Consider the following 10,036-nt stretch of genomic DNA (forward strand, 5'->3'; position numbering starts at 1 on the left):
AGATTCTGTGAACAAAAAGGACATCATCCCTATATTCATGGAAAGTTACAGTGCAACGAGGAGTTAGACACAGAAACAGCTGTAACAAAGTACGATAATTGCCATAACCAGGGAAATAGAAGGTGCAGGACGACTTTGAACAGAACCACTTAGGTCAATGTCAGCAAATGGTCAGGAAAGACCTCCTGATATAAATGACTTTTAAGTTAGAACTCAAAACGTGGGAGGGTAACTAGATAAAGAAGAAAGAGAACATTTTTTTCCAGGCAAAGTTAATAGAAAAGAATCTCAAAGGGAAAGGACCAGTTTGGATGCCCACCAAGACTCTGAGAATAACTACAAAGAAAACTCCTTGTGGTGAAGGTTCTAAGACTTGGGACCTTTTTCAGATCAAGATCTACAAGTGATTCATTGACTTACACAGTCCTTCTGAGATTGTCAAGCAGATTACTTCCATCACTACTGAAACAGGAGTCAAGGTTGAAGTCACCATTGCAGATGCTTAAATAAGCTTTTTTTTTTTTTTTTTTTTTTTTTTTTCGGTACGCGAGTCTCTCACTGTTGTGGCCTCTCCCGTTGCGGAGCACAGGCTCCGGACGCGCAGGCTCAGCGGCCATGGCTCACGGGCCCAGCCGCTCCGCGGCACATGGGATCTTCCCAGACCGGGGCACGAACCCGTGTACCCTGCATCGGCAGGCGGACTCTCAACCACTACGCCACCAGGGAAGCCCCAGCCTTTTTAATAAATTTACATCTAGTTGTTAAAAAACCCAAACCCTAAAGATCAAAAAAGAGCATATAGTGCATCCAGGAATTGAACAACAATTGGTCATGGGCTAGATATGTTAGCAGACACTGGATCACAGAATCCCTTGTCCACCATGTTATAGGATTGTGACTTTAACCTAAGGCACTTGAAGACACTGAAGAGTCTGAAACAGAGAAGTGACTTGGTAAGATGTGAGTCTTACACTCGATTGCAGTTTAGAGATGGGTTCTGGATCGTGACAGATACGACTAGAGGCAGAAATGCAGTAAGCCAGGTAGACACAGGGAATAGATTACATTTTTATTCCAGCGTGGAAAAATTTTGCTTTTTATCTTGTTTTATGGGGAATATTTACAAACGGCTTTTTCTTCAAACTAATGTTAGTCATTAACTCACGAAAGATAGGTTCAGCATGGCCTTAGAGCGTCTTTCTTTCTCTCTTACTTTCCTTTCATTTGTTTTTAACCTGCACATGAACAATCACACACATAAACACACACATTCACATACATAAGCACACACGTCACATTGAGATCTATTTTTAAATAGCCGCTACATAGTAAAGGGAATAGGATCTTTATTTGAGAGGATTCTTCTACAAGGTACTGGGATACTTAATAATGAAACTTTAGTTTCTTAGGAGCTACATGAGTTCTTTAAAGAGCTAAAGTGTATCCCTGCCAGTTGAAAGTCCATATTAAAATACTTTTAAAGTGGCATTTTTTTCATTCACTCAAGGTCAATTTAACGCAACTGCATCACATGAGACTAACATTTAAACTTGTTTATGATCATAGTTAAACTATAAACCCCGGAGGGCAGGATTTATGTCTAAGGACGTATTCCTGTATCCTCCATGATACTTAGCACACGGCTTGACACAAAGTATATGTTCAGATTGTCCATACATGACCTTAAATTAATTCAACAAAATTTTGTTGAGCACTTCCTATGTGCTGTTCATGGTGTAACGTATGGTGTAACGCCCATCAGTAAATCCTATCACCTTATTTAATTAACATGATATACTGATTATTTCCTTAGAAATATTTTTGCACAGAAGATCATTTTTGGTGGCACATAAATTGGCAGCTCACACCATTAATATCACAAAATGAAAGACCTTCTTTTCTTTCCTTCCTTTTTCTTTTCTTTGTACACTCCTACTTTCAAGAAGTTCTTCTCCAGGATCTCCCTGGCCTCCAGCGCTCTCCTGTTGCTTGCCCTCGAAAGCTGTGTAATGAGGTGTCTGAGCCAGTGATAATCCCCAGAGGTTCTCAACATCCCCAAATTCCCTCTCTTCCTTCCCCCTCAACAATGAAAACCTGAAACCAGTATTTTGGAAAAGCATTTCTGGAAGGCTGCCAGCCCCTGCCCTGGACATTAGCGAGGCTTGATTTTCATTCCATTCATGTGACCTTATTTCTTAAAAAAAAAAAAAAAAAAAAAAAATTGTGGTAGGTTTTTCAGAGGCAGCATCTATTGGTAGCAAAGACAATAGAAGAAAGAGTTAAAGTTGTTTTACAGAAGCCAAAGTGAGAGAATCCAGTTCGTTTAACACTGTTCTTCTCTTCTTTTGAGGGCCATATTATATGTGTGCTTAGGATTAATTGCACTTTTACACATTTTGATTACTCCGCCTTTGCCAGAAATGAACCCTTGATACTTTGCTTTCATGTTTGTTATGTCAGTCTCCTCTCACATTAACTGTACATTTACTCTTTCATATCTCATGGCATTGAAAGAAGAAATATCGGCACACAATAGCTTGATTCACAGCATAAGCTGGAAAATGCCCCAGAAACAAGTGGGCCTTCCTGTGGTTGTGCGAAAAACAGGAATTCAGGATGTCCAGTAGATTCCAGGATTCAATCACCACTTCACCACTATATGCGCAGTGAGCTTACACGGCTCATTCTGCATCCTGGGTAATGAGACCTCATAGTAAGGTGTCTGAATGAGGGGCTTTGTAATGCAACTTGGGGGGGAGTGTGTGCAGTCAGTGCCAGTTAGCCAGTCTTCTATGGGCCCTAAGAGCATCTTAAATGTTTATATTCAAAGTTCAAAAAATGATTAAAGACTTGGGGGCAGTAGGTTTCTCTGAAACTTGTAACCAAACAGGCATGGAAATCAACATGGCTGGCACTTCAAAACATATATTAAAAGTGAAAGGTTAGTTGAAGGTCAAGGGGGGGTGACAATTCACCTTATGTCCTTTCAAAATGGCTCACAGTCAAAAGTATCTCGTTTACAAGGTTACCTAATTTTCTCCCTCTGTCAATGGAATCAAAAGTAATAATCCAAAGGAGATCTCGTCCTCCTTGAGGCAGGAAGCTTCCACACTATGCCACTCATGTATTCCTTGCAGTTGATTAAGATCGCCTTACATGTGGGGAAGCTGTTTCTGATCCCCTTATCACAGTGTAAAGTAAAACATGCTTGACTGGTTAATAAAAATGGAAGATGGAGTTACAAAGAGGAAAAGTTCACTTGAGAATCCAAACAAAGACTGAAGTTCTTTGGTCATACCCAAGAAAGTCAGACAAACATATTTTGGAAATAGATGGTTAAAGGCTCCTTGGCAAAATTTTTCTAATTTACCATTAATTATGAATATATCTAAGAAAAAGGGCACTCTATATTAGCTGTATGAATTCAAATACATAAAACAAAACCCCCCAAAATGAATGTTTTCCAGACTTAAGTTCCACAGGCTAGGTATGCAGTTGCCAAAGGCATCTGTAAAAGTAATTTTTTCATGTGTACAGGGAACACTAAATGAGTTCACTGTACTTTGTAAGTTATTAATATGTATGATTTTTAACTTCTTCTCTCATAAATCACTATTCATTCTCTCTAGATTTTCCATGTATAATATAATCCATTTTGGACATTGCACAAGTAGTCACTTCTCTAAAGTTTTGCTATAACAATTAGAAACATAGAACATCAGACCTTCAGTGAATCTCAGGAGTCAGCTAGATTGGCCTCATTTTACAGATGGGGAATCCAAGACACAGAAATTAAAGTCAGAGCTGTGTCAGAACTGGTTCCCCAACAATGCTCTTTCCATGGAAGACCATATATACTATAATGGTTACAAGTGTTGGTTGTGCAGTCTGATTGCCAGAGCTTGTATCCTGGCTCTACCACTGACTAGATGTTTTTTGGGTTTTTTTTTTTTTTTTTTTTTTTTTGCAGTACGCGGGCCTCTCAGTGTTGTGGCCTCTCCCGTTGCGGAGCACAGGCTCCGGACGCGCAGGCTCAGCGGCCATGGCTCACGGGCCCAGCTGCTCCAACGGCACGTGGGATCTTCCCAGACCGGGGCACAAACCTGTATCCCCTGCATCGGCAGGCGGACTCTCAACCAGTGAGCCACCAGAGAAGCCCTGACTAGCTGTTTTACTTTGGATAAATTACTTACTCTCTAAACCTCTGTTTCTTCATCTATGAATTGGGAATAATAATAGTAGCTGCCTCACAGAATGATTCTGAAAATTGTTGATGAAGTGCTTAGTGGGATACTAGTTGGCTATACTAACCTTTGTAATATATCAACCATCTTTAATAATCTCACTCCCATTTGGGCTATAAGAGCTAAAACCAACATTTTCTCCAGGGGAAGTTTGCCTGAAAGGGGATGTTGTTTGAAATCAAACAACCACCATGACAAATTCTTAGTTTCTATATTCCAAAGCCTCTTTGCAGAGTGTCTGATACCACTAAATGTCCATTTCTATTAACATCAATCTCTATTACCCAGTCATTCAATAAGATGTAAGAATCATGAGATCTTTAATGGGCTATCACATATATGAAAAAATATATGGAAAAAAATTAAAAACCAATTACGGAATATAAAGAACATTAAGCATATAATATTTAATTATTATGGCTTTCAGAAACAATTTTTGAAGATTGAACTATTTTGACTTTCAACAGGAAGAATGTTTTTTATTCACAATTGTTTTTAAGTAAGGAGACTCACCAACTTATATTTAACACTTGTTATATCACTCTGAGTATATTTTCTTAAAGCACACTCCTCTCTGTGGTTGAAAAGTTCACAAGAGGCCCCTTTCGTTTCTCAAGCCTCACATAAATGGAGCTGTTTCAGGACATTGCTAAGCACTTAGAAAGAGTTTGCAATGTGGTTCATTTTAGTGCTGGGAAATCCTTCTTGGTGTTACCCTGACCTCAAGTGGTCTATTTCCTAATGCTTTTAGCAGTCAAAAACATCATATTACATTCAAACCTATTTTATACAGTTTATAAATTGGATAGGAAACACCAATCCACTTTAAAGAGCCAGAGTTTTCCTTAAAGTCTGAAACAGAATTAGTAGGAGGACCAATTGGCTCTTTGGGGTTCATCCTACTTCATGTTTGGCCCTCCTTTTCCTCACCTCCTCTTCACATAGTCCAAAATTGTATGTTTGTTCTTATTGTCCAGGACCTCACGTTTGATGCTTCTATTTTGGTAGTGTCACACAATTTATACCTTTATTTTCCCACAATGAAACCCATGTACTTATTCCCTCAAGACCCTGAGCAAAGTACATATATTTTCTCAGCCTCGGTTTCTTCCACATTAAGAGGTAATAAGAGTACTTACATCAGTGTTCTGAGATCTATCCAAACTGTGGCATTATCATGGCATAGTGGGTAAGATTGCAGGCTCACAGGTCGGATAGAGATCATTTCAAAGCACTTTTCAGCTACATACTATGCCTCTTGAGTAAGTCTCTTAAGTTGTCATCATCTGTAAAGTGGATATAAATGGTGAGATTGACTTCAAGGGGTTGCTGAAATCATTAAATGAATCAATGCAGGTAGAAAACTTCACACTGTGTGTAGTGCACAATGTGCTCAAAAAGACTAGCTATTGTTACTATCATCATGAAAAGCAACTGGCACAGTACTTGACATGTGTGGCTGAATAAATGGAAATTATAAAAAATTAGGGCTATGATATTTGACAATAACAGGAACAAACGCATCCTCACCTCTAGGTTAATAGGTGATGTGCCACCTTTCAGATGCAACACGTTATATGTTAACTCTCTGGTGACACTCAACCTCATTCAAATGATGGAGGGAAGTATGATTTGGAAGGCAGATCTGTGGCTCAGGACCTTCAAACTGCAGCTCACAGGGGCCAGCCCAGTACTCTGTTCACACACCAGGCCTGCCCTGACTGACTGTTGCCTATGGGGGCTTCAGCCATATCACATGTGCTATTCATTAGTGAGAATTATATTTTACCTTTGAAGTTCCTGTTTTTAAATCCAATAATACTAAATATTCAGCCATCCAAATTATATATAACTGCTTTAGGATTTTACATACCTCCTTATGGGCTTACCAATTTCTGTGTCAAATACAAACTTTATTTTACATACACTAAATCCCAAAGACATTTATTTTGAAAACTTTTTGGCACTCTAGTTCAAAACAGATGAACATGACCCAATAAAGCTAGGTCTATTTGATAAATTTTGTGATCACATCTTTGAGTCAGGCATTCCAAAAAAACCTGTTTTTAACAATAAAAATCTAGTCAATATACTCACCTACCCTGAGGAGAGTATCAAAATCTACATTTGTATTTCCCAAATGAGGTGTTAACTAACAAAAAAGTTCTGTGATTAATTAGACTAGAATAACTTTATATATTATACGTCACCTCCTAGAGATTCACTATGTACATGAACATGTTAAAGCTCTGAAAATTCCTAGAGGACAGAAATCTGTCGAAACTTGTTTTGCCTACCTGATAAACTTATAATGTGTTTTCATTTGAACAACACCTATTATCAATCTGAGGGATAGTGTTCCTTAAGACATATTATGGACAAAAAATATTAATGACTAATATAGAAAATATTTTTTTCTCTTAGATTGGGTATGTGGACAGTATTTGGCATCTGAGCTGTCACTTCCAGCCACTGGAAAGGAAAGGAAGTCCAATCTTGCTATAATCTAGATAAGTTACACACTTAACAGCCTACCACTGAACTTTGCATACCTCTGTCTTTGTGGTTAGAGGAGCTGAGGCTGGCCAGGAATTAACTGAAGATAATTTATATAGTTCCACAAAATTCTAAATCGAGAATGTCAAAGTTAAATACAAAAAGCAATTTCTACTAAACACATCAAAAATAAGTATAAAATATATCTTAATAGTTCAACTAATAGCAACCTACAATGGCAAAGTGTTAGAATTGAAGGTGTTGAATCCAGTCATAAAAATATTTAATAAACATTTGTTGAGCACGAAACATTGGATGTCTAGACGCTGGAGACATGCTGTTGGAAAAGACACTCTCTTTCCTTAAGGATGGTGGGTGAGATGGATGTATTACATGAATAATAGATAGAAGTGGATATTGTGTTGCAATGAGCATAGGAAGCTATGGGAGCAGATCAGAGGGCACTTAGCCCAGTCCTAGGGATGCAGTTTCAGAGAAGGTTTCCCTAGGATATAGGGTTGTCAGAAAAAATAGAGGATGCCCAGTGACACTTGAATTTCTGATAAACAATGAATAATTCCTTAATATAAGTATGTTCCATGCAATATTTGTAACTGGGTATCCTGTGTTTTTATTTGCTAAATCTGACAACTCTAACTAGGACATGATATTTAAGTGGAAATCTGAAGAAAAAGTCAAATGGAGAAACAGAAAAGACAACAGAAGTAAATGGACCCATATGTACAAAGGTGCAGATTTAAGTATGGGCACAGTGCCTGCAGAGAAGTACAGGTCAGTATGGCAGACTTAAGGATTTGGATGGAGCAGGGAGTTATAAACATGTTTTGGAGTGTCTGCTTTCTTTAGATGTGTTGGGGAGCCATGAGATGGTTTTATGTTTAGTGTTATCAGATTTGTGCCTTAGAAACAGCAGTCTGGAATAGGGCCAGACTGGATGCACGAAAGCCATTAAGAGAGTGCTGTTAGTAAACTTACTGAAAGATGATGGTGCTTGAATTAATATGATAACAATGAGGAGAGATATTAATGACTTCAAAATATATTTAGAAATTAGTGTCATGGTTGGGGGTTCATATTCTGAAGTCAAACTGCTTTGTTGCTTTTGAGCTGTGTGTGGTAATATACCATAGGGGTTAAGAATAAAAGTGTTTCAGTCTATTTATATAGAGTCCCCTCTGAGCTCAGGTTTTTACTATTAATATAAGCCTAATAATAACATAGGATTATTGTAATATTACATTAAATAATACATGTGAAGTTCTTTGCACAGGACTTGGTGGCTAATCATCTATGATTGACTATGATAGGAAAGAAAGAGGAGTAAAGAATGCCATTTAGGGTTCTCTTGAGGAAGTTAGAATTAGAGAGGATGAAAATCAGAAGTAGCCCAGAAATAGAGCCACACAAATATATTCAATTGATCTTTGACAATAGAGCAAAGGTGATTCAAGAGAGAAAGGACAGTCTTTTCAACAAATGGTGCTGGAACAAGTGGACAGCAACATGCAAAAAAGTGAATCTACACATAGACCTTACACTCTTTATGAAAATTAATGGAAAATGGACCAAAGATCCAAAGGTGAAAGACAAAACTGTAAAACTCCTAGGAGATATTACAAGAGAAACTCTAGGTAACCTTTGGTTTGGTGATGACATTTTAGACACAACCCCAAACGCATGATTCATGAAAGGAAAAACTGACAAGTTGGACTTCATTAAAATTAAAATTTTCTGCTCTGTGAAACACACCATCAAGAGAATGAAAAGATATGCCATAGAATGAGGGGAAAAAAGCTTCACAAAAAACATATCTGATAAAGAACTTGTACCTGAAATACACAAAAAATCTTAAAACTGAAAAATTTTTTTAAAAACTGATTTTTTAAATGGGCAAAAGGTCTGAATAGACACCTCAGCAAAGAAGATATACAGATGGCAAATAAGCATACGAAAAGATGCTCAACGTCAAACGTCATCAGTGAATTGCAAATTAAAACAAAAGTGAGATACCATAATATACCTATTATAATGGCCAAATCCAGAATTCTGACAATACCAAATGCTGTGAAAATGTGGAATTCTCACTCATTGCTGGTGGGAATGCAAGTAGTACAGTCATCTTGGAAGACAGTTTGGTGATTTCTTACAAAACTAAACATATTCTTACCATACAATCCAGTAATCAGGTTCCTTGATATTTACGCGAATGATGTGAATATGTATGACCACACAAAAATCTCCACATGAAGGCTTATAACATCTTTATTCATAATTCCAAAACTTAGAAGTAATCAAGGTGCCCTTTAATAGATTAATGGATAAACACACTGTGGTACGTTTATCCATACAATGGAATATTAGCCAGTGACAAAAAGAAATGAGCCATCAAACCACAAAAAGACATGAAGGAAACTCAGATGCACTTAACTAAGTGAAAGAAGCCAATCTGAAAAGGTTATATACTGTGTGATTTCCTATATGATATTTTGGAAAAGACAAAACTATGGAGAAAGTAAAAAGATCAGTGATTGCCAGGGGTTAAGGTGGAGGAAGGGATGAATAGGCAGAATGCAAAGGATTTTTAGGGCAGCAAAACTATTCTGTATACTATTGTAATGGTGGATACATTTTTCAAAACTCATAGAATGTACAACACAAAGAGTGAGCCCTATGGAAACTAAGAACTTTAGTTAATAACAGTATGTCTAAATGGGCTCATCAATTGTAGCACATGTACCACACTAATGCAAGATGTTAATAATAGGAGGGGGTATACAGGAACTCTCTGTACTTTCTTTTCAATTTTTCTGTGAACCTAAAATTGCTCTCTAAAAAATAAATTCATATATATATATGAATATATACATATATATATATACACACATATATACCTATACATATACCTATACATACAACTCTCCTCAGAAGCGAGATCGGGAGTTTGGTCAAGGGTGCAGTTATTGCAGTAAAAATACCTGCAAAGAATATTGAGAGTGAGGAAAGACGAGGACAGAGGAGAGCACCCAGAATCACCACCATTTAGACACAGAAGAAGAGTAGACTGGGGAGAATAGGGAGAGCAAGAGGATGCATAGATGAGTGGGGCGCCATAGAAGGCAACATGGAAGACTCCCTTGAGTGGAAAGGGGAGTCAGAATCAGACGTGCCAGATGACTCTGAGAATGTGTATGAGTTTCCTCAGGCTGCTGTAACAAAGTACCACAAAATGGGTGGCTTAAAACCACTGGAATCTACTGATCTGAAATCAAGGTATT

Source organism: Mesoplodon densirostris, chromosome 11, assembly GCF_025265405.1.
Source record: "Mesoplodon densirostris isolate mMesDen1 chromosome 11, mMesDen1 primary haplotype, whole genome shotgun sequence".
Classification (NCBI taxonomy): domain Eukaryota; kingdom Metazoa; phylum Chordata; class Mammalia; order Artiodactyla; family Ziphiidae; genus Mesoplodon; species Mesoplodon densirostris.